The following is a 27495-nucleotide window of genomic DNA, read 5'->3' as shown; positions in this document are numbered from 1 at the left end:
TCTTCTAATATCTTTTAAAGACACTGTAAAACCAGCATTTTCCTTGTTGATTTTTTTTGTTTTGTGTTGTTTTTAAAGTTGGCAACTAAGTGGAAAAAGAGAAGGTATTAAAAAAAAATCCTCATTTTGTATATTTTCCACCCAACTCTTTCAACTTTCTCATTTATTTATTTATTTTTTAATGTAACTAATAAAAGACTAAAATGTTCCCTATTGGCATGAGTTTACTGGTCCAGGGGTTTAGTAGCCAAAGTCTGAACTTGAACTGTTTAACGCCGTACCACTTTTATATTTCTCATTCCTCAAATGGAATAATTGTATAAAAGTAGCACTGAAAATTAACCAAAAACTATTATATTTTAGATATTTTCATTATATGAAGCAAGCAGCAAGTAATGAATCATGCAATAGTTTAAAATGTGTTAGGTTTTGGTTATTAAATGCCATAGCAAAAAAAAAAAAAAAAAACAACAACAACAAAATGATATAACCAGCTAGCATACTTGTTTCCATACTTCCTGTTCATTGTAAATTGCCATATTTCTGTCATTTATTTCCCTTTGTTCTGTTTTCTTTTATACAGAAGATACAAACACTTGATCTATTTACAAAAAGCCTCCAAAATTCCTACTGGATGCAACTGGAGTGGAAATACTTTCTTAGCAATTTTCAAGCCCTACTGAATGTTCAGTCTCTAGAACTGATAATTTTAGCATTTAGAAATGTATTTATCCATCCCACACTTTTTTTTTCTGTATAGAAACAAATAATAAAATTGACTGTCATACATATTTATATTAATTTTACGCTTTCTATTTAAATAATTTTAGCTTTTATCTCTTTTTAGGATTTTAATCTGTTTATACCTAACTCTGGAACACCCAGAGAGAAACCTTACCAAAAAATCTATATCAGGAATACTAAGGAATCATCTATATCAGGAATACTAAGTCTAATGTTGGGGTGTCACAAAACAAGTGCTAACACTGACCTTTTGAAACAGGTACATTAATAACTTATTAGATACGAAGTTTAACAAGCATTTGACATACTGCTTTTCCATTGAATCTCACGGATATCCAATGGTCTTCACCACAAGAGAGTGAATTATGCAGTACTAAGAGCCCAGTTACATCTTTATTAATGCTGCCTTTTACCTGTAAGCTAAATACACAGCAAATTAATGTAAATGTAACTCCAGGGAGCAAAGTTGATTTTTTTATTATTATTATTTATTTTTAGCCTGTTTTCAGTGAAGTTACACAGAGGTTTTAGGAAAGCTCGGGATAAGCCCACTGACAAGTGTTTCATTCCAGTGATTTTCCTTGAAGACTAAGCCCAGACATTTCCCTGCTGAGCCATGCGGCAAAGAAACACACGAAACACCGCTCTCAAATTAGCTCAGAACAACATCCCTGTACCACAGCAGCTCAGGGCTGTGCTAACTGCTCCTCTGATCATACAGAACTAGTTGTGCATCTCCAGTATGGGGGCTCACTTCAGCAAGTATGTATGTCTTTACATACTACTGCATAAGCATTGCTTAGGCTAGGAATCAGGCAAATGCTAGAAATACTTGTAAATTAAACAAGATCACTCAAATGTCAAACATTCATAATTTGAGCATGCATCTCCCAGGCTGAAGGGTAAGCAGCAGGCTAATGGAAAGGTTAGAAAAAAAAAAGAAATCATTTTGGGAGGGAGGGAGAGAAGTGTGGAAATGTTGAGCGGACTCCTACTACAGCATTTTGAAGGCAGTAAGGTGAGCAACTGCTTTCCTAATTGAAGAACATAAGGCCTTATTCTGATGTCTCTAAATCAGATGATTTGGTGATTAATTCAGTGTCAGTAGGATCCAGCTTATAATATAATCAACTGCCACAGAAAGTGGAAAACTGAGAGAAATTGAAGACTAGCTCCCAGCCAGGAAAACCAAGCAGACAGAATGCAGCCCACTTGTGCAGCACGGCACAGGGAATATATTACCCAGGGTACAGAACGACATAAAACTGTACAACCATGCTGACAGCACTTAGTATCAGCAAAACCACTTCTCGTTAAAGGTGCTCACATCCTGCAAGCTTTATGTGAAGATCACATTACATCTACTTCCATATTTATCTGTTACAGCAGCATGTGTAGGCCTTGGCCCAGACGTGGCCTCCTGTGTGCAGCACTAACATGTGCCCTTGCTGCTGCTGTAACCCAGTGGAAGAATTCTCTGAGAGAAAAACAGCGAACATGGTGATGTAGAATATGCTCTAAGGGTACAGCTTTTGTCTGTCAGTATTTACAGAGGAACATTAGCACCTAGAATCTAATGGTTTTATGGCTCAGTAGTTCAACAGCAACACAAGCCACCCCTGAGCAGTGAAACAGCAGCCCGCCCTGTGCAAACACAAGAATTTACATAAAACAGTCAAAGAACTGCCCAGTTGCAAAATTATTTAGGGAGGGGGGGCGTTGGTTGGAGGTTTCCCTTTAGTCTAGGCCAGCACCTGAGGCAGGCTGAGTGTGCAGAAGGCAGCCTGTGGCTCCCTAGCTTCATGTCTGTGTCTGACCCAACACCCACTGCAGTAAATAACTTGGGGTTGCTGGGTTGGGTCTTGTTCCAAACACCAATATCAAATGCTAATGAATTCAAGCCCTACTGGGGATATACCACCATTATAATTCAATACATACCAACGCAATGCTGTGCTCTTAAAAAAAAAAAAAAAAAAAAAAAAAAAAGGCCAAGTATATATTTAATGTTTATTTTCCTGAACCGAAAATAATTCAAGATAAAAAACTGCCCTGCAGAAATGCTACTATATTTGTTAGCATTCAGTAGAACATGTACACATTTCAATAAAGCTTTTCTTTTCTATCTTTAATTTTAATGTGTGCTCTAAAAATTTTATAGCAAATTCAGTAAAGCAGCTTCCACTATATTCTGCTGAAGTCTTCAATAAGAAAAGGACATTGTAATCAAAGATATTTTCATTACATCTTTTTTATCATCAGTACACTTTAAAACGCCAAATGCAATTATTAAGAAATGCTTATACATTGCTGTACTGTAAATACAGTGCCCTTCAGGGATAGCAAATAATAATGCCACAGTTAACATTTTGATTTTATTATTCAAATCAGTGTTGATAACTGATACCCAACATCAAACACTGTATACTTCTGAAATCTTCTACAGGTGCAATGCAGGAGCAATATAAATCAATTTCAAAAGTATATCTCTAGAAAACAGTTTATTTTCAAATACAATCTTCTTCTCATCATAATGAAAATTTTGCATCCTTCATAATGTCAGACTGCAATGTGCATTGAAGAAGTTTCTACTTTGCAGAAGAATTAAACTTGTTAACAGTGAATATGAAGAATGTCTATGTTCACTTTGTGCAGTTGAAGAAAATCAATCCTATGTGGGTATTATTTTATAGCTCAATTATCTCATGCAATTAAAATTAATAGCTTTAAAGTGGAAAAATCCTTTCACTCCTATAAAAACCCTGCAAGGCCACAAAAGGGCATGCGTGAGACCTGCCGAGTCCTTTATAAAACATTTCAAAGAAAAATTCATGGAATCCTTCCCAGTGTAGGAATAGATGGGGTGAGCATTGATGTCACCTATTGTAGCTAATAAACTGAATATTTGACATGCATCACAAAGATATCTTTACTCTCACAAAGATAGCTTTACTCTTTTCCTCCAAATTCCCAGTCAGATGCACAGCTTTACTGGTAAAAACTTCCACTCAGTACCAAACCAGACGAAAGATTGAGATATTAGACTGTATCAATCCTTTTTCATTATTAATTCCTTGATGTATACATATTGTAGGGATATATATTTTATATATATATATATTTTATTTTATTTTTAGATACAGGAATTTTATAGAAAACTGCTGTGAATAGTTATTTCCTCAACTTTCTCTAGGTAGCAGTAAGGGAGACAGTCATATTTTTCCAACATCTGTTTACAGATATCTATTGTTGTAACAGGCAGTGAAAATTTCTATTCTTTCCCCTACCCCCCAAAATATTAAGTTTTACATAATATGCCTGGTGAACCTGCTATTATCAAATAATGAGACTATCAACATGGTAAGGTAGCATAGTAAAATAAAAACACAAATCTGTATTTAAGCAGCAGGAATCTTCAACTAACATTTAATACTTGACCTACCATATTGAGCATTTATTGGCTGTGAAAGCTGAAAGAAATAGATTAGTACTTCACCATCAAAGACGTGAATATAAACTCAGTAAGCCTAATGCATTTTTCTTCTGACTTGAAAAGAAAGCTAACCAAGTGTATACTCAAATAAATTATAGCGATGGGTATTTAAAGACCATTAAAATACAAGCACTATGTATCTTTTAAAGGTAGTGTTAGATAAAGCATTATAAACATTACTGGAACAGTCCATGCTTGAAATCAAAGCCTGAATAAGTAATCTGCTTTGGACTCAAAGTAATAGATAATATTAACTTGATGGTAAAGAACAAAAATATCATAATTTATTTTAAATGGGTTTGTAATTGTGGGTTATAAATATAGCCAGAATGCCCAACCTTTAGATTTTTCTATCCCTAAAATTGTCATCATGAAATTTCTGAAAGAAAATACAAGATACCAGTTCTCACCAACTTTCTTTCACTTCTATTCTCTGCCAAATATTGCCACAAGAAGCCTTGAATCAGCAATGTTTGTAGCTTTTCATTCAGTGATTATCACATCAGTTTCCCCTTAGCCATTTTCTAGAGTTTCTCTGTCATTTCTTTTGGGACATGTAAAAAAGAATTTTGGAACCTCTCCACTCCCACTAGGGAGCAATTGCATATCTCATATCTGCTATTTTTTTTTCTTGTATTGCACCCATTCCTATGTATAACTACAGTTATGATAATTTACCCAACCAAGTATTTTCCTCTTTTGACATGACCAAGGAAACACTTCTGTTGGAAACTCAGCATACAGAAAGAAAATTAATGCTCTAGCAGAAAGAAAATCAAGACATTCCGATGGCTTTGTGTAACAATTACATTCAAAATTAATAGAAAAAAAAAATAGCAAAACTAAGAGAGTACTCTTAAAGGACTGGTTGAAAGATTTCTAGAACATTGAGCAAACTTCCTATGCTCAGAGAAGCGTTTGGAAATTTGGAAAAACTGTTCTCTACACATCAAATTCATTTCAACTAAAGGTCTGACAAACCTGAGGGAAAATTTAATTTGGCCATCTGAAAGAGTCACGGAAATGATGTACTTAGCACATACCTGTAACATGTATTACAATGTATGAACATGTAGGCAATTATTAAACTTGTTGTACTCTAGACCTCCCATACAATTTCCCCACACAGCTGGGGTAAAACGGACTGCTAAACTTTTGAAATAAATCTGTATCCAAATTTTGTGTGCTTAGCTTTCACAAATAGCTGTTGAACATCTTATAGAAATGATATATAGATAATGGTTAACCTCTTCAGAGTTTTGACGTGAAACTTTACTTATTGGAAATACTTCTATTCTTGCAGCAATGGAAAAAATAAACGCTTTCCCCCAACCACCACACCACCCCTTTTTTTAAGCAATATTACTGAGTAATAAGAAGAGAAAGTAGCATTAAGTACAATGAGCACTAATCAATCCCAATCTGTTCCTAACTACAATTAATTAGATTGCCGTGTGACATAGAAATTGATTTTTTAAAAATTAGATGTTTCATTTATTGATTGTTTAGACACATCAATACACACTGCAAGGGATCCTTTCCCTAATAATGGAGTTAAGCAGGCAAAACATTAAGCAAGTTGCCAATTAGCTGATTAGCTGCCTGATTCTTTTCCCTTAAAGACAAGCACAAACTCTTACTTATATCAGTGACTGTAGAATAAACATATCACAATACAGCTGTACTTACACAGTTCTCTAGTGCCCTATGTATTTTGCTAGAAATGAGTAAGAACAGATGTCATCTTTGGAGAAACCATTTGAAATTTAAGAATAAAGTTTTCACTCCCTTCATCCAAATGCCTGGAATAAGGGAGAGGTGTCCTTCCTTTGCCTTTCTCCTGCCACCCTGTTCAATGCTAGTTCCCAGTCCCTGAATGTGTTTGTTCAATCTTTATTTACATACTCTTTCAATACACTTCAAAAATGCTTTGAAAGCCCTTGACAATTTTAAGTATGGCAAATAAACAGTTACATAAAATGTAAAATTCATACTAATGGATTAAACAACAAACCAACAGTCTCTAGCCCAGCAGTCTAAAACCTGCTACAAAACTTGACTTAGTAATCACTTTCTTAAGGGCTAGGAAAAGAGGAAGAAGATAACGCAAACTCTGAAGTCTGGTGCAACTGAATCATAAGAGACTATGCTAGAAATTAGTTCCAGTGACCTAGAAAATAACGAGCAGCCAACAAAGGTGGGTAAATCTCACACGGAGAGGGACACGGAAACCACTTACCATGGAGTAAGGGTAAACGGAACTTTCTCCCACGAAGCTGGTGCTCAGTAACTGCCTGCACTGCATCACTGACAGAAATGCAAGGTGACCCACATGGTTTCCTTTCTACCCTCTTAAAGGTCATTACTGAAACCCAGCTGAGAGGTGGTAACTGCTTCACAGGCCTCCCCAGATGATGGTGAGTGTCTGAGAAAAGGATTGTTTCCAAATGGATTTCTTAACACAGTGACAAGAGGGTCCAAGGGAGCATCAGGCCTTGTGGTGGCAAACACAGGTGCTGGTTGCAGATTGGCATCCAAACCAAACATGGAGAAGTGGAGGAAAGTCATTTTTGGCCCCAGATTACAAGATAATTTGGAAAAATACAGGATCCCAGAAGCACAGGGAAAAGCCACCTTTATAACTCCACTGCTATCTCAAACACATTGTTGTCTAAACTTTTTATTTAATCATAGTAAGCTCATCTATCTCTACTGAACTTCCAATAACTGAAAAAAATCAGCATTTAAAATAAGTGGTAAAAAGAAGGGTTTTAGCTACCAGAGTTATCATAGCTCAATTTTTATTTTGGATCTTGAGTTAAATCATTGTATGTTTTTGTCATTATTTGAAGAAAAGCATAAACCATGAAACTAAGCATACATCATTCACCAAGTACAAAACCCAACAAAAATAATAAAAACTCATCATTAGCACCTTTTATTTTTCTGCTTCTCTGGCAGTTTTTCTGTTATACTGTGGTGAAATTAGGTAGAGAATTTCTCAAGTTTTAGACAATTTCATCAATATGCACAGATGCCACATAAGTCTTAATATAATTTGGCTGTACCCTATGGCATTGCATTATCACCATTGTTGGTGTAATATTAGAGTACACAGTCTAATATGGAAGGAAAAGGAGGTGGGAGGAGTAAAATAATGCAGAACACAAGAAGGAATTCTGTATGGTGTTTCTGTGGCCCAGGCTGAATCTTCGGCCTGTTCATGTATATTTTAAAGTAGCAATTCTATTATAGGAACCAAGATTTCATTTTAAATCCACCTTGGGCAGTTGGATTATTAGGTTAGAGTATATCAAAGAGCACTATCTGCCAGCCACTGCTCAGAAAGGTCAGTTTTACAAGGAAACATTTCAAGATCCTTTCTGAAATACATGATAAGAAGGTAACATTTAAAACAAAAAGGAAAGAAAAATGGAGAAATGTTTGATATCATACGCTCATACATTTTTCCAAGGGAGAGAGACATCAAGGCAACCACATTTTGGAAAGATGACATTAGAGGGGGAAAAAGCAAAGAAACAAACAAACAAAAAAAAACATGACGAACACAGCATTGATGGGTTATAAATAGAGCTTCATGATCATGTCATTTGTGCTTTAGCTGTATACAAAGTTATGATAAGTCTTACTTACCATGTTCTTTTCTCATGTAATATTTTTCATATTTCCATTTTTCAGTGCATGGTGATTGGATGTCTTTGGCATAAACTGTGAAGGAGAGAAGTGAAACCATTATTTAAAAATAAATAAATAAAAATCACGAACTGCTACATAAATATGATGCAATTTTAAAACATGGAAAGATAAAATTTTGCTCTAGAAAACTGATAGAAGCACTAGAAGAAAATGCGATGGATCATGCAGCTTGATGGCTTGATCTTTAGCCACTTCCTATCTTTGCATGCGTATTTATCGGTCACCATCTGAGTGCACATATTTGCAGGATATGGAGTCAGTTCCCTTCAGCTTCATTGCGTGTAACAGCTCTGGGTCTTCACCACCAAAAACTCAGAACATACTCTGGGCTCGAACATATTCTGGGCTCGAACATACTCACTTTCTTCTGCAAGTTGAATTTAAAGGGCAGGAGAGAGTGAGGCAAGAGATGAGAGCCAGGAGAAGTTGTCTGAAAATTATCATCAGTGCAATCTTTGTATCTAGAACAGGTCTGGAAGGCTCCAAGTGATCAAATGGGACCCCTCTGGAGACTTTAACAGTGACATTTTAAGGGAACCATGATGGTAAAATTTCTGTAAGATGATAGGTGTTCAAAGGAAAGGCTGGAAGTTCAGAGTAGTTATACTCTCAGCTGGAACTCCCCTGGTTAATCTCAGGCATCCAGTGCCTCAAGTGAGGCTGCTGTCTGCTGTCTCATATCTACTCAGAGATGAGAGAGTTTTGAACACGCTTGTAGCTGCAAATGCACACTTTAACTTACTGCCCTCAGTAGCCTCCACTTTCAAGCATCAGTCATGAAAGATCCAAACTAGGGACACGAAGTCCAGCAACAGTATTGCTTTAAAGGACTCGTAAGATGTTTCTCTGCCACATTAAACAGAACAGAACTGGGAGCAAGAGTTTCTTAAATCAGGAGAGAATAATCATGACAATTAAGATGTATTTAAGCTTTTGTGCTGGCTGCTCTTGCTGCTGGCAATCTGAACAACAAAAGCTCATTTCTAAAGGCAACTTACTTGAGGGAGCCAGCATTTGGATCAAAGGACAGTTAATTCTCTATAATTTGGACTTCTAATATCTCCTTAATCATACTTACAAAGAGCTCAGCAACATCTGAGAGTACAATTCACACATGCAAACCATCATAAGACATGTGAAAATCATTCTAACATAACAAGATACAAAAGTTGAGTTCTTAAAAAGTTGCACAATAATGTGATCTTTAATTCAGTTGTCAGTAATCTATTCAGTTGCTTGCAAAACATTCATCCGTATTATAAATTGAGAGCAAAAGTCTAAGGAAAAAAAAAAAGGCAAAAAATCCAAATTCAATGAAATAGAAATAAAAATAAGTATATTTGGATACTTCTGTAACCATCCAGTTAAACATGATGACTGGATGACAGAACACCCTGGATCTAAGATGAAGTAGATTTTCTTTTAATTTTCAAAGCCTGCAGGACAGGTCTTTTATTGCTAATGAAAGGCCAGCTGATTTCAGCAGAAAGGTTAGTTTTCAATTAATTATCCCCGTTGAATGTCTGAACCTTGTCCAGCTACAAGCCTAGATAGAAATAGATCAAATAATAAAATATTGCCTGGATAATTAATGATTTTCCATCAGTGATGACTGCAGTACGAAACCAGGATAGTATCTGAAGCTTTCATCATGCTGTACTAGTTCTAATCAAGCTCTTCACTTGTTTTTTCTGTTTTATTTCCGAAGCGATCACACCGTGTGTGATTAGGAATGAGGTTGTTAGGGACTGAATTCCCATTTACGCATCAGAAAGTTCAATCACCTTCGCAGGAGACAGGTGATCCCTTTAGAAATGTGAGACAGAAGTGTTTAAAGTCAAGAAGCTTCCATTTTGAATAGCCAGGATGTCCATGGTGCCATCAAAAAGGAGGCCTGACATGAAAGACAGAGCACGCTCAGGCTGTTGAACTGAAAAGAAGGCTAAAAGTATGATGGTAGTTGCCATTTCTTTTTCTAAATATACAAAGGTTGATGAAAAAGAATGGAAGTAATCCATTTCATCACATTCAGTGTGATTAGGGGAAGGAATTTAAATGGCAGCAAGAGAAAATTAGGTCAGATATTGCAAAACACATTTCTAATAAAACCAGTGCACCGCTTGAATGGAGTAAATTAGAAACAAAGAACTGAGGAATGATTGATCCTGCCTAGACAAGATAAAAAGACCCTGTGTTCTCTCCCTTTCTCATGAAGCTTCACATCCTCAGATGGAAATCATAACTCTTGTTATGCAATGTTATTACTCTTGTGGATGCTCAGTGAATTTTTATTTAGTCAATTTTTTTTTAACATGGAAAGAACCCCCCCCACCCCCCCCATATACAGCGTTACAGAGTTTGACATTTATCACATTCAAATCTGTTTTGTACAATGATAGACAATTCAGTGACAATGGAGGCATTGTATCACCACTTGCCATCTCACTGAATTTGACATACCTAAGGATTAATATATTGCATAGTAGAATGGGTTGTGTGAGAGGTTTTTTTGTTTGTTTTTTCTTTAAATCATGTCATTAAAATCACGTCAATTGTTTGTATAGAATTCTTGTTTAAGATGGTACATGACTTAATTATGATTAGGTGTAGAAAAAGGAAAATTAACCGAAATCTTAAAAAAAAAAAAAAAAAAAAAAAAAAAAAAACAGGAGACAGTTAAGTCCAAAAACTTCTGCTAATGGAAAGCACCTGGTGACAGAAGATTGACTTAGAGGTGTTCCTGTTTGAATAGCTAAGCAGGCCAAAAATGCCTGATACCTGATTCTCAACCAAATCCAGCTTTCACAATAAATGAGCTTGAGTTCTTACTAAAGTTCTTACAACTCTGGCAAACTGTCATTCCTAAGCTAATACACTATTCAGCCTGCATTAACCATCCTGAGACATTTACCCTTGAAAAATATTCGATATTTTCTTAACTTTGGTTGGGTGACCAGAGAAGTTAGCTAGTCACATCAACTCTACGTGACACAATATATATTTCATGCAACTATGGCATGCCTTAGTGACTTTTGCTTGTTATATTTGACAGATGGTTATTAAGGCAAATTTCTGAAAGATATTGATGGGTAAAGAAAAATCCAGAAACAGCTTATATATTTTAGGATACAACTGTCACAATAAATTCTAAACAAGCAACAGGGGAAAGAGTGATTGCACTGAATGACTGGAAGAGTGAGACAAACTGGGGTAGGAAAAAGTAGCTATAGCATTGCTGGTGCCAGCATCAAAACCAAATGACTAGATTTTTCTACTAATAGCCTTGTGGCTTTGCTCAAAAGACATGCTCATAGTTGGCATTTGACATTTTTCCCTTGTAATAAGTAATTTGTGTAATAAAGCTGTGAGGAAATTGAACTTGTCAGCATGTTAAATGCATTTGTCTCCAGGAATATAATAAACTACACACGTGGAATTGATAGGATTGGAAACTGAAATTCCCTGTGATTTAAAATCTAATTTGTCATTATTATTATTTTTTTAATCCACTCAGATGCTCAAGTTTTACCAGTTAACTATGCATAATAATTTCATTATAAATTTAAATGAAATAGAGGGCATAACTAGGCATTGAAAATAAACATTACCCAAGGCAGATAGACTGGTAGAAAAAGTATTTAAATCAGTGCATTCCAGCTTTTCAGTAACAATACCAAATGTTATATTGTAAGGTGACGCAGTTGAAAAATGACAAGATTGTGGCATAAAAATAGTATTTATGTGTGTGTGTAGAACATGCATGCTCTACATTTGAATAGTAAGGCCAGACTCCTGCAAGTTACAGTCTACACTTAGAACATATATTGTAGAACATGTATTAATTTAAAATCGCTACATGGAGCAGCATGGGATTAGTTGCTTTGGGGTTTTGTTTCTTCTCTTGCCTTACCAGCTAGTGCTTACCTTGATAACAACAACAGGAGGAAAAAAAATAGATTTATGAGCTGTTAAACAAAGTAGATTTCTGTTACGACCTTAACTGACAACGAGTAAATTACTCTGCAGTTTACAAGCGGCGATTATATTGTTTCACAGAGTGAACTAAAAAGTGAAAAGGAGAAAGCTATAAGATATTATAAACTGACATTTTTCCATGGTGGTCTAAGGGTTTATACAGAACTCTTTAATCCATTTTGGCACCATATATCACATCTTTAGGTGGAAAAGACTTTCAATTTACTAAAACAACTTGCTTTCCTTAATCTATTATTTTTACATGCAGCTTTGCAGTCTATTTACCAGAGTGTGTTACAGAAAATGGAAGACCACATTTTCTTTTGCCCAGTTTACAACGTAGCTCAACTAAATGTATGAGACAAATGCAATAGATTTGAGTATCAACATATATATGTATACAAATACATATACATCACTGCATGCAACATATCAATCTAATGTGAACTTTTAAAGGTAATAACACTCTCCAAATGAAGGTCATACTCTGACAATGTGATCTTAAAGACACTACAATTGTAGATTCAATGTTAAGAATAAATAGACAACTACCTAAGATTTCAAGCTGCAACAAGAAAAATCTAAAGTCAGACTTTTCCCTTCCCCAGTATTATTATTATCATTATTTATTTTTTTCCCTAGAGCATCTTGTTTTCATAGACATGTTTTATTATTTTCTTTGAAGACCAAAAGGCAACACAGGCCAGCATAGGTCTATAAAGGCCTACGTTTAATTACTGACCTTGCCACAAATATTTTTTGAATGTGGCTAAGTCTCTTCATTTTAGTGTCTATTTTCAACCTGTGAACTGATATAATGACTTTTAGCACTTCCTGTGATCATCCTGGCATTTCATGTTAACAAATGCCCTAATGTGAAGGGATTTAGGCCAAACCAGATACTTTTAATTCTCTATTCTTATGGAAGATTAAAATTTGCAGGTTTTAATATTTCATATTGTGAATCTTCCCATATCAAACATGACACAGACACATTCGCACTTTGTAGTATTGGGGAACATTTTCCACATGGGAAGTAGGGTGTGGAGAGGAAGAGCACCCGGGTCATTTCTGGGGGTATAAGGTGTGATTAAAAGGGGGAGAGTCTTGAATTATACAAAAAGTAGATGGGGAGTTTTTCAAGGCAAACCTTTAATTGGGGCCCAGAGTTCTCTTTAACACACTGTCCGAGGCCTGCTCCCAGCCTCTAGGTCCACTCCTGGCCACTATGTCTGTGTGTCCGTCCCCTCTGTTTTTTTTCCCTCAGCACGTTATGTTACAGTGATCCCTCCGTTTCCCTCATTTACTCACTAGCACTGCTGTCCCTGCAAATACATGTCATGCACAATATAAAGCTCATCAGAGGACATTTATTTATATGGCAGTAACATTTCCTTTCATAAATATCTTGCTGGCTTATAACGTACTGTGTTGTCCTGTCACCTCTTCTCTCACTCCCCTGGGGAGAAATTTCCTTTAAAATCTATGCTAGAAATTGTCAACAAAATATATGTATAATTAATATATGAAAGGTGACTTTGCTTGCATTGTTCCACTACCATAGCAAATAAAAATCAAGCTGAAACCCACATGCTTGTGTACAGAAGTGCTTATTCAGCTGCCCATAATGTACCATTTCTCATTGTTTGATATGCCAGGAAATTACATATTTTGATGCTATTAGATGCTAATATCCAGTAAAAACCTTCAATTGTATTTATTTATTCTGTTCTGCCTATCTACCACCCTTAAAATTTAATGTGGTAATTAGTTATACTTTTTTTTTTTTTTTTTTTCTTCCACAAGGACAGATGTGTAAGTATCTGGACATATATATGTAAGGGGCTGCTACTACCACCAGTGAAATAATTTTTTATTTTTATTTTTCCTAACCTCCACCCTTGGCAAAGTGTTGTAGGGTTAAAATTTCAAAATCTTGTAACTATTTACAATTTGCAAAAACAACTATAGAAACATCACCTTACAGGGAACCCACAAGCTTTGTGGAAGGTAGATTTATTATGGACTAGTGCTGTGACACACTGAATATGTTCAAGTCTCTAGTGTAATATGATTCATGTCACTCTCCAAATGATTCCTACTGCTGGAGACAAATAAAAAACTTTCATATGCAAGTGTTAATTCATGAACTTCTGCTGTAGCCTTGTATACAGTCAAGCCTGCCCTCACTGGGACAGTGAGAAGCACAAGAACATGGTTTTTGCAGCAGGACTTGAGAACTCCTGATGATGGCCCTAGGAAATGCATCTAGGGACCAACAACTCCATCCAACAGAAGGGTGACAACCATTGTACCATCAGGGACATACATGGGTGATCTTCTTTCCTGACAAAATGCTTTTCCGCATCTCTGTGCTCAATGTTCATCTCAAAGCCAGTGAATGGAAACGCAGCTTGTGTGTCAGTTACAAGTAAAGATATAAAAAAGCACTAATATCTCATGGGCTACACTGTGTGACAGATTATTCTACAACTATCTAGGATGAGAAGCTTAGTTCATTAACAAAAAATCCCTAAAGCATGCAGAGAATATTAACTGTAACAATTTGCACAGGTAAGCCTCAACATAACAAATACAGTCTTCCATAAACCAGCCACAAAAAGGCTCGGTTAATACTAATAGTAATATTAATGGTAATATTTTACTTAATAATAAAATAAATGCAGGACTTTGTGTAAAACAATCAAATTAGAAATGAACCAAATCTCTTACGTCAAGTTAATCAGATTATTCTGAAAGGTATAATTTAGAAGAATTTTGCCACTTTGCTTTTTTTTTTAAAAAAAAAAAAATCTTCTGATAGACAACTTAATGACTACTAAACTAAGGTTTACTTAAGATTTTTTTAAAAAGTTTTTGTCTACTACTTAATTGAAATTATTTATTTTTCCCCTAATTATGCCTTTTATTTTGTTGAATAATACAAACCTTAATCACAGTATCTGTATTCCATTTTAGCTTTATTTTTTGGGATTTTATTTTAAATTCGTAAATGAATAACATGAATAAAATGAACAGCACTATAAATTATTGTTCACCCATTAAAAAAAAAAAAAAAAAAAAAAAAAAGAACTGCAAGCAAGTGAATGCTTCCCCACAAAATGACATTAAGGTACTTTAATCTCACTTAGAATATTGACAATAAGAATATAATTGAAATTAATGTACATTTTAGCCCTACTAAAACTGTGAGTATTGCATGCGTGAAGATGCTTCTATAGTATGTTCTTCGATGCAAGACAAATTGGCTGCACATGCTTTAGGGGCACGGAACAGATTTGAGTTGCTGAGCTAGAGATGAATCTATCATGGTTTCTTGCAGGGAGAAAAGATTTCCCCCTGTAAAACCTCATTTCCTTCACTTTTGAGATGGAAGTTTGGAATATTCATCTTTACTCATCAGGTAAAATTTTATCATATTTTAAATGAAACCGATGAAGAAAAATTAAAAGATTAACAAAAGTCCACATGGGAATTAAATCTTAGATGCTGGTTAACGGAATTCAAATAAGAGAAACACAAAATAAAATTATGTTTGCCTACAGGACATTATTGCAATGCAGCAATGAGCTGCAACCCACTCAGATTACACTCTTCTCTAATGCTGACAAAGTGACAGTGTGAAAATGTGAAATGTAAGAAATGCCCTGTACATGGATGTCGTGTGCATGAATGTCCTTTGTCAGCCTGTGTTCCTTGGCTGAAAATTTTTTTTTTTTTCTTTTCTGTGAGGTAGTTTTTTTCTGCATAATAATGTGACCATTATCATCTGAAAATCTTTTGCTAGACTAATTTGAAATGAACAAACAAACAAAAAACTTCAGGTTTAAACAAGCAAGAATATAGATAGGCAAAGTCCAGCTGAGAGAGAGTGATAGGCTATGTTTAATTTTTACCAGAATATTAAAATTCCTGCAGGATTAGAAAAAAAAAAAAAAAAAAAAAAGAGGCAGATAGTCACAATTTCATGATTATGTTAAAATGTCAATGGAATTATATTTACTCATGAGTTTATGATTTATCCGTGTGGTTGTCTTCTATCTGAAACTCTACTTTGTAAACACTGGTGACATTTACACTACTTCATAGGATCACAGAAGGATTAATTAAAAATATTCATCAAAGGGGCCTACACCTAAAGGGAGCCTACAGGAAAGGTGGGGAGGGATTCGTTGTCAGGGAAAAAAATAAAAAAAATAAAAATAAATAAAAAATAAAAGGTTGATTTGGATTAGATATAAGGAAGAAATTCTTTACTATGAGGGTGGGGAGGCACTGGAGCAGATTGCCCAGAGACGCTGTGGATGCCCCATCCCTGGCAGTGTTCAAGACCGGGCTGGATGAGGCTTTGAGCAACCTGATCTAGTGGCAGGTGACCCTGCCCATGGCAGGGGGTTGGAATTAGACGATCTTTAAGTTCCCTTCCAATCCAAACCATTCTAAGATTTTGTGATCAAATATAAGATTACTAATTGATCCAAAATTCATTTTTGAGTTGAAAGACTTGTCTTTTTCAGACATGAAACTTTAGTTTGCATTTCCATAGCTTCATCCTTATATAAATATGTGGTCCAATCCTTGGTTGTTTGTAACACAAGTTATTTTACGGATTTGTGAATTGGAAACCCAAATAGCAAACTTCTAGACAAACACAAACATTCTGCATAAATTCAGCCCAGATTTTCACAGCTGAAACATGACATATTTTGCTACGGAAATATTCAATAAAAACAACAGTGTATGCTACTGTACTTTCAGAAACTTTCTAGACACCTGTTAGAACAAGGTAAAAAATTTCAGGGTGAATTTTCTTTTTTGTTAGACCATAATAGAGAAGTAGGAATTGTGGCATATTTGGGATATATGTCCTGACCATGATTTCACAGACTTGTTAGTACCTCCAAGTTATATCTCCTCCATGTATGAGGGCCAACAGTGATGCAAAGGAGCATAACAAACTGACCCTCTGTATGAATAATTCCCAGCAAGATTGGAAAGAAAATGAGAATGGAAAAAAGGGACTACTGGAGTACTCGTCACCATTTATTTAGGCTTGTCTAATATAAACCACTCACTGTGTGGTACATAAATTGTAAAAAACACACTAGGACCTAAACCTCCTTCATTTGATAAGGCCAAAGTGACTGTTTTATTTAGCACTAGTTAACAAGTCCACATAGCCTTCTAGCAACCACGGGAAATTCATTACAGAAAAATAATAACAACAGATGTACCAAAAATTAATATTTAAGTAAAGCATCCCAGAAAAGCTTCATTTCTTAGTTGTTAGGTATATTATGTCAATAATAGAAAAGTCTAGCTTAAGAACTTGTCTTCACTATAAATTGAATGAAGTCTTCACAGCTGAAGAGTAAAATGGTCTCATAGAAAAATGGATTGTGACAGCCAACATATCTGAAACCCACACAGTTGTCATTTAGAGTCACTCAAAGTTCATTTAATTTTCTTCAGCAGTTCTTTTTCCTGCCACACTCCCACCCCTCTGGCCATCTATTCCTATCTCCTTTATACATTTCCTTACCTTTTTTTTTTTTTTTTTTTTTTTTTAAACTACTTCAGCAGATGTTTGTTTTAGACATTTCTTCCAGCTGTCATGTATCAAAGACAGCTTGGCAGCTGTTTTAGGATCAGTGCATAAACTTTTCCCACTACTGATAGGAAGTGGTGCCGAATGCTTGGAGGAAATGACACCACATGGATATTTCTCTTTGCCACTGATACCACCTTAATATATCTTGATTTAATGACAGCCACGCATGGGTATTGTGAGTTGCCTTTCTTTTTCTTGGCACCCATTCTGAGCCACCCCAAAGATATTCTTTGATATGAGGTTAACAAGGAGTCCTTTGTTACACACAAACATAAACTGTCCTGAAACCATTCCTTAAGGCCTGGTAGGGCTTGTGTCAATCACTTGTTTCACAGCTCGCTGCTCTTGTCCAGCTGAGTGAAATCTCCTCTCCCTGCAGTACTTGAATTTACGGAAGATACCATGCACCCACGTGAAATGATATCTTTGAGAAATATTATATGTAATACTAAAAGAGACAAATTTTGCAAAAGAAAAAGCTGCAACAGTCTGGAACAATGACTGAAAATAGCACAGTAGCATTAATACATAGTGCCATAATTCAAAACACTGCTTTAGGAGGTAGGAGTGGGAACTTAAAGCACATTATGCTCTTTAAGAAAGAAGTGTAAAAATTACTTCTAAGAATGTGTAATTTTAAAAATATACATGTCAAATAATGTTTATTTTATACCAGGAACTCCCCTTTAAACTGTTTTATAGGTTCCACAGCAATTCTGGAAGTCTTCAAGAAAAAGCTTGCAGAATAGCTTTGGCATGGAGATCATTAGGAGCTGCCCAACTGGCAGAAAAGCACATATTAGCACAAGACCCTGATAAAAGATGATCTGAAATGAGGACAAGACTAACAGTAATGCATATAGGCTGTTTTCCTGCACTGGCAAGATAAACAGTTGCTAAATAACATTAAATAAATAAATAAATAAATAAAGGAACCCAGCCAAAAATGCCAACTCTCCTTTTTCTGTCCTTAAATTAAGAAAAAATTAGGACAAAGAATGACATTTGTAAATGCTCCAGGATCAGCAAAGATTTTCTATACACAAATACAGCATTTCACTTCTCCATTTCTGCTAGATGCGACCAACTTGATAATCCTGGCACAGCTCAATGGCTCAAGATACAGCAGCTCAATGCTATGAGGAAGCACACCCAGCACAATAGCACAGCTGTGGGAAGCACTGAAATGGGACAGATAAAAATGCAGAGTATTTGACATACCAGATTCATTTGCAGAGAAAGTAACTGCTATTCAAAAAGCCACAGCAATAGATAACCTCTGTTATCTAGTCTGCCCTTTGGCAATAAGGTGGATTGTGACAGCCAATTACTACCTTTTCCAAAATTTGCCTTTTTAGTTGCATGTGAAATATAAGATCTCAGTTTTTACCAAAAACAAAACAAATCAAAAAAAAAAAAAAAAAAAACTAATGAGAATTGTGGGTTCTTAGATCCTTAAAAACAAATACAAGTAAAAATAAAGGAGTCATGTAGTATTTTAGCCATCTTGCATGATACCCAAGGATAATTCTGATGCCTGATATTGCCCTGTTATCACAAAGTGTTATCACAAAGGCACAGGCTGCTAGCATCACTTTGGAAATTACGTATGTCACTCCTATGTGGCAGTCAGTCATTAGTCTGATCTTTCACTGTACCTAAAATAAATTAGTAGTAAATAGTTTAAAAAGCTATATAATGCATTAGAGCATTTTGAGACAATATGAAAGAAGCTGCTTTTTCTATCCTGTGGCAGTACACAAATTTTAAGACTAAATCCAGTGAGCAGAATCTATTAAATCTCAAAGGAAGAAGCTAAGTTAGCGATCACTATGTGTAATTCCTAAATGAACTTCTGCTTCTTTGTTGGTTTTTTAATTTGTTTGTTTGTTTTGTTTTGTTTTTCATTTCTACAGTGAACTGTCCTGCCATACGGCACCTGGGAATTCTCTCCAGCAGAATTCCTTTATGAATGTGAAAAATTCATTACAGCTCACATACCTACCTACAGACACAACTTTCACACTTGGGATTGAGTACTTTCAGATCACTTCTCATTGATTAAAATGTTTTACACTAAGGTTACATATAAACTTATTTCTTAGTATGAGATGTCAATATCATCATAGCTGAAGAATGATTGAGCTGAATGAAATGGTATAGTTCAAGAAAAGTATTCTGTTGTTGGCTAAATCGGCAGTTAGTATCTAGCAAAAACAGCACAGAGAAAAGTTCCTTCCAAATTAATGATTTTTGGAAAATCTGTGATAAGCAATATTATGAAGGTTGCTAGAAAATCACATTGTTATCAGTAAGGTTTGTATCTGTCAACTATTATGTCAACTATATGTCAACTCTTATACCAATTCTTCTCAAGAAGTCCACTAGCAGGAACTTCAATATCAAATGTTCTGACAAGATTCAACAAAAAGGAAAATTGATTCATGCTCTTATATTAAACCATACTTTTCCTGCAATATTGAGCAAATCAGAACCTAAACAGAGTCATCCAAGAGTTTACCTAAATAAATAAATAAATATTTTATAAGATTTTGCTTTTTACCTTTAAAAGCTATAATCAATTTTTTAAACAAACAATGATAGCCTAATATTTCAACTATAAATCATATTCAATAATTGGAGAAAACAATTGGCCTTGGGAATAAGTACCCTAGTAGAACAAAAGTTCTTTATTTCCAGAAAAGAAGAAAAAAAAAAAGGGGGTGGGGGGGAGAAGGAAAAAAGGTTCACGCTGGCATGGACAGATACATCTTTTAAGAACCTCAGACCCTGACCCCAGAGTTTAACATGGTGCATTCACTTCTGCACAATAGTGGTTTTTATCATACACCTGTATTATCCCAAAGGTATGCAAAAGCAAGACTCTCTCAATGCTTATATTCCCTCTTAGAAAAATTGAACATTTTTTATGATTGAAGATGCTAACAAAGAGTAACTTCTAATGTCACCTAATAAATATTCTATAAACAGCCAGATCTCTCACTCATGCATTAAATATTTTATAGTCCCTACTGTCTATAAAAATAAATTTGAGGGCAATAAAATTAAGCAAATGGAAAAAAAATCTAAAGATGGTTTATCAACAAGATGAATTTCATATTACAAAAAGCCATCAGTTTATTTTAACAAAAAACGGGCAGTTGTAATTAAATCCAGCCATTTGAACTGACAGAGCAATGATTCTTCTAACATTAAATGTCTGTTGCATGCTTGCTATTCCCACTTTTAATGCATAACTGGTTCTCTAAGATGGAGAATCCAGGAGGGGTAAGATGTCGTTCACTGGCACTTTTGTTGGATTTTTCTGGCAGAAATTAGATGAACAGAGAGACTTAAAATTTACATAGAATTTAAGAAGAAAATGTGAATTCAAATAACAATAATTGATGCTGCTAGTCACATATTTTATGGAAGGAACATAATAATCTATAATTATAACAGAATTCAGGAAAACTCATCCAGATCCAAACCTACTGTTTAAAACCAATCTGCCATTGTCCAGCAGGTCTCTGAAGTTATGTTACCCATGTTTTTCATCCACCTGCCATCATTCTCTTCAGGCTAAAGAAGATAGGCAAGGCAGAAAATAAAAGGCTGGGGGTGGGAGGTGGGGGAATATGAAGTGGATATTTCTATTTATATTAGTGAAAGAGGAAAAAGAGTAGTAGTTTTGAATTACCCTTCAAAAGCTGGTAATTCAGCTGTGATCTTTAAAACTACTCATTCCAAAATGCCTCACTTCAGTTCCTCAACAGAAATAATATGCACAAGACTAAAAAAAATGTAATTTCCCCTTTAGTATTTTATATTTTTAAAAGGCAAAATATAGAGAGAGCAGGAAAAAAAAAAAAAAAAAAAAAAAAAAAAGAGTTAATAAAATAATCTCTAGCATCTTACTTTTAAGTAGCCTTCTCTTCAATTTTAGAGTATGTTCCTGGTAGCCCAACTTCCTTTCAGACTCTTTTTCATTAAGGCTATAATTTTGGAAGGGTTCAGGAAGTCTGTCTTGATGCTAAACCTCTTGATGCTAAACCTTGCCAGAGCAACAGAAGGTCAACATGAAGGGATGTGAAAATTTTCTTCTTGATTTTGGAGCAGCAGGTCATTCCTGCTATTATAAGTATACAGGTGAGAGGCAATTTGCAGACAGAACTTGGAATAATGAAGGCTGCACAGCCAGTATCACCACTGCCATCCACAAAGTGTGGGGAGGTAATCTGAGGGTTGCTAGGGGTCAGCCTAAATGCCTTATTGCTATTGCCTAACTTCCTTATTTTTGTTCAGTGTTTCTGCTAGGTTTCAAGAAGTCAGGCTATCCCACTTGCAGAATTCTTCCACTCCTTTATTTATAATGTGAAGATTTCTCTCAGGAGTTTCAGGTGACCTGGTCTCACTTTTTCTATGGTAATGATATGTTGAGTTTGCATTGAAGTCAAAGATTGAAGTTTCAGTGTGAAATCTACTCAAAAAGAGCAACCCAAGCCAACTTCCCTAGTGTTTTAGTGACTGTACATTTCCAGATTAAGCTCATTTCCACATAAATAGGTCCCATTCTCAAAATCAAGGCGATCCATGAACCTCACGATCATTGACTTCACCAACAGTGAGAGCTCTTAAAGTAAATAGAGACTGCAATTTTATGGCCAGTCACTGTAAATGTATCCCTCTGGGATAGCACTGTAGCATGCATGCATAAATTTAAGTATTTGAACAGAACGACACATTTCCTGAGCATCAAATGGGCAGGGAGTTGATAAACAATATTCTTTAATCTCCACAGTCTTCATGTTTAAAGAAAAGAGCAAAAGCACTTCAGATCAATAAATAAAAGTAAAAGGCCATAGAAAGAGGTTTAAGAGAGTGAGTTCTGGGATTTGTACTTGCATGACTGTCCTGCCTGCCTGCTTGCCAAAGTCATCTGCAGCCCCACAAGCAGTCTTACTCTGGTCAAACCAATTCATGCCACCCCAACAAACAGGAAATTATTTCTTCATTTTTATTTTCCCAAGAACATATTATCCCAGAAGGCACACAGTGGATCTTTCAATCACTGCAAATCGTATTATTAACTCTTCACACTTGCTATGTAAAGAAATCCCTACCCACACACTATCATCTATCTGATCTATGTGTGGGCAATAACTAGTAACTTTTTTTTTTTTTTTAAACAACTTTAGTAAGGAAGACAAACAGGCATACCAGAGGCCCAAGCCAACAGCTTTATTATGTGGAATCCACCCTTATAGGGACAGGTGGGAGCACATCCAGCCCAGGCAAGCTCAAGAGGAGCATAGCTCTAACACCAGCAATTCTCCACCATCTGCTGTCCTCTTTTTGTTTCCTCTCTGAACAATGGTTTGGCCAAAGGCAAAGGACCATGTCCAGAGCATGGTGGTAAAACCTTCTCTAGGAACTGACCATGCCAGCACAAAAAACATAAAGTGACAAACAGCAGCTATGAAAGCCACATACCAGGAACATCTCCCCCTGGTCTCATGGTCTCTCACCCTTTCTTCTGTGCCTCGGTGCATGTTCTTCTCCCAGTTGGATCAACTTATGTCAAAACCTAAATTTCAGAGGAAAGGAGAAAGGAAAAACATACGTTTCACAGGTATGCATTATATATGTGCAGATAGGCAAAAAAAAAAAAAAAAAATACAAGTGCCAGCCTGTGGAAGTCAGGAACAAACAGTGAGATTTGAGTTTAGAAAGTTTTCAAGCAGCATTTTCCTGCGCAATGCAGATGGCAGATACCATGCTCTTGCCAGAAACTTCTTCATTATGAGCATCCTTTTCTAGGCTGCAGGGTGATTCAGTCTCTAAGGAAATCTTTATTTTGCATAAGAACTAAACACTGTTTTGGGAGAACCAGAAGAGTTCTGGGACTAAAAATAAAGTTAGTGCAGACAAGGAATGACTTCAATAACTGTTCTCCCTCTCCCCTGATTTTGTCATGTTGGGTCACCTTCATTCTAATTTCATTTCTACTGAAGATGAGGAAAAAAAAAAGAGGAATTTATGTAAGACTTGACTATATCACTGAACACAGTATCATCCAACAACCAGTTAAGTGCAGTGACTGTGCCCCTGTAGTGGTCTGTCTTGAAATCTGTGGCAGTAAAAATTAGATAAGACTCTTCTAGGCCATAGCAGTACTTCCCTTCTGAGTGACTTTGTCTCTCCAGTTTTGTTCTTTCAACCACTCAGAATACCCTCTGCAAGTATCCTTTGATTTCCAATATCTGGCAACAGTATGTCAGGGTAACAAGAAGAAATTTACTATGCAAATACTAGATTGAGCAGAAACAAACTCCCATACCACATAATTTATGCATTGGGAAGCTGGAAGTATTCAGACCAGCACGAACATTGCTTCAAGGGAGGAGAGTTTCCTTTGAGCAGCTCAGAAGGGGGTAGTGGAACAGAAGAGCATCCCTCACAAACACTTAAGTAATCCAGAGGTTAAAAACTTGAGTGGCATGAAAAAAAAAAAAAAAAAAAAAAAAAAAAAATCACAGGGTCACAGGGTGGTGTTTTTTTTTTGTTGTTTGTTTGTTTTTTAATTATTTATTTCTGCTTCTAAGAATATTGATACAGTCTTAGGATTACAGATGTTAGGAAGACTTTGAAGAATGCTGAGCTTTATTGATTATTCAATACTATTTATTCCTCCCCAGAGCCAGGGAATTGTGGCTACAGTTAGTTTAGCAATGTCCTTTCCAGAGAAGCTGTAGGCAAGAGGCAGACACATTGTTCAAAGAGAACCTTTGTGCCTTCATCTATAAAAGAGGAATTTTGCACGTGAGCACGATGCAGAGCCAAGCCATCCCTGAGGTGCCGTGGCTGGGCACTGGCTCAGCAATGGCTCAATGTGCAATCACTGGTTCAAATCATTAAAAGAAATACATAAATGTCTGGGCTATCAAGTTCAGACTGTGGTTCACACTGAATTAGGTCCAAACATCTCCGTGCAGTTGTTTTGTCAAGGTAATGTATTTGGACAATTCTCAGTGTTTAGTAGCCCATAAAATCACACCTATTTGAGCAAGCAGCAGGTTTAGAAGAGTTACATAAAATACAGGTTAACTCAAAGCTTTTTAAAGGCCAATGCTTTTTAAATTTGATGCCATTTAACCATGGAGCACTAAGTATACACATTTTAGAAAAGGTATCTCAGTAAATTGTATGGGATTAGCTCTAGACATTCATGCTGAATTTCTTGACTACATCTGATTTTAAGCCCTTAACATCACTCAAATACAGCATTTATTCCCATAATAGTTAATAAGTTATTGTCAAGAGCCTTGAGAAAAGAAACTGTTTAAAGTGCAAGAACACACAATAAGTTATTTTTATACTGTTTGATTTTCCCTCAATTAATTCATTGTACAATTGCAAAAGCTATCAAGACTCCAAGTCAGTCCTATTCTCTGCTCTGATATTTTATAGTGTCATAGCAATGTACAGAGCTTTGCAGACAAGGAGAGAAAACAGGTCCTTGTTCCCAGGAGTTTTGTAGCCTAAAGATGACATGACCTACTAAGGAATGACAGTAAATATGTGTGGGTGGGGTGAATGAAAGCAAAAAGATTACTTAAAATAAGCAGACATGCTTATTAATCTCTTCAGCACAACAGCTTTCTGTTAAAGCAAACACTTACATAAGGATTGCAGGAAAAAGATCTATTTTATTTTGTTATTTTTACTACTTAATGCACTGGCATGTGGGTACAATGTCAGGAATGATGGTCACTCGAGAGATTACTTCACGCTGTATAGCAGAAACATATCCATAGTGCAACAGTGTGCTGTACATCTGCCACTGCATTTGAAGGTTCAAGCTGGTGGTTGCAGGACTGGCAGATACTGAAGAAAGACTTATTCAGAAACAGGGGGAGTCAAGGTCTTTTGTTTTGCTCGTCATAAGAAAGAAATACAAGAACAGAAAGAAAACCCCAGAACAGTTTTCCTAATTCATAAGCAAGACTGTCTTAGCATGCTGCAGAGAACTTATGGGTGCACTCACACCAACAATTTAGTTTAGATCAGAAGTGCACCTTTCAAGTAAGTCTCCTGATCAGCTTTGACTTGCATCATGGGAAGGTCTTTTGAGTATGAAGGTAGATTTCTTCCAGATGAAGCTAAACAAGATGTATGCTGGACTTCAGGCTCACACACTATCTACTGGCTAGCATTCACAACTTGCAGATGAATTCCAGTCCAGAGTGAAAACTCCGTGTGTCTAGTGCAGGTTTCACATCCTCAGCAGCAGCTGCCTTGCCATATAGATCTATTCCTCTCGCGTCAAACTGCTAGCTAATGTAGACATAGCCTAAGGCTGTCTCTGTTCCTGCTTTGTCCTAATATTGAGCACATATGGGCCAGAAAACCCAACCCTCAGACAGGAACAAATTGCAATTTCAGTTAGAAGATAGAGTTGCTGTTAGAGTTAGAACTATTTGGATGCCAAAGTGAATCCACCGAAAGTAAGTTTCAATGCATTACTTTCCAAAAATGGAAATACTCCTCACCTTTATGCTCCTGATCAGGTTAGCTTTATAAGCAATGATCCATAAGAAACTGCAGTACACTTTGCATGTCCATGAGCAATGCACAGCCCAGATAGTATTCTGCATATTTTAGCTAATTAAAAGTTATGCAACATTAAACTTCAAGATCCTAAAGAACCTGGCAAAACTTTGTGATTTTTTTACTTACTTCCTACACAGATGTATGCTATATTTATAACATAAAACCTACTGCAGCTATTTCCTTACACTAAAGAATGGTAATTATACTATCTGTTAGAATCAAGATAAAAATAGACAAAGCTGAGACCATAACTGCAGACATTGACCACTATGTAATGGGTTGGTATTCCTCCTGTGCTAGATACTTATACATTGTTAATGATCAGTATCACTCAGTTTGCCATACATTTGATCAGAGAGCAACACAAATCTGATTTTCTCCCCGTAACAGCATAGCTGAAGAAAGTAGCATTATGATCGACTACACAACAGACTACAGAGTCAGGGAGTTCTTAGCAAAGAGGAACAAATGGCGTTAATTTGGCATGAGGTCTACATATTCTGAAAACCTTTATTGGTAATTTACCAAAAAAAAAAAAAAAAAAGTAATTTATGGATGAGAGCAAATGTATTTCCTCATCTCTATGGTCTGCAGCTCTATCCGAGACTGCCATGTGGCCTAGCCCTGTTGTCTGCACAACGAGTCCAACTGACTTTCTCTAGAAAGAGAAATCCTGTGTATAGGAATGTAAAGTAGTAGATGTGAACTCTGCAGATTGTGATGCAATGCAGTTTTCTTCAGTGATGGGCATTTCATAAGAATTTCATTTCCAGATCAAATTAAACTGTCTTATAACTCAAGGATAAGAGTGGTATAAATCAGAAAAGCTATACAGTTTGCTGTAACTCCATTAATTTCTATCAGATGAGCATATGACCGGTCAAGGCTACATTTAAATCACTATTTCAAAACCATTTCTATTAAATGATCTCAGCATATGTTACTTTTTGTCTTTAACAATATTAAATCAGCAATGAATGGACATGGAAAGTAAATATGTACATCAGAAGGGACAAAGTATTAAGTTTTCATATAATGTCAATATTAATTGTACCCTCTGCACCTAGAAAGGTAGTTCACAGAGGCAAACTGTTTGAAGACAAGTGCTGCAAATATCAAATCTAGGAATTACCTGCAAATAGTCTGATCAGATTTATTCTGAGTTACATTATAATTCTCTAAATTTATTTTTGACAAGATTTATATACAGCAGAATAATAAGAAAAAAAAGAGATTAAAATTAACATTATTTGAAAACAAAGCCTGAAGAACTTTGAACCTCAGATGAATTGCATGAACTGCAACAGGCAAGTCAATTCAA

Source organism: Oxyura jamaicensis, chromosome 20, assembly GCF_011077185.1.
Source record: "Oxyura jamaicensis isolate SHBP4307 breed ruddy duck chromosome 20, BPBGC_Ojam_1.0, whole genome shotgun sequence".
Lineage (NCBI taxonomy): Eukaryota > Metazoa > Chordata > Aves > Anseriformes > Anatidae > Oxyura > Oxyura jamaicensis.
This window is presented reverse-complemented; position numbering follows the sequence as displayed.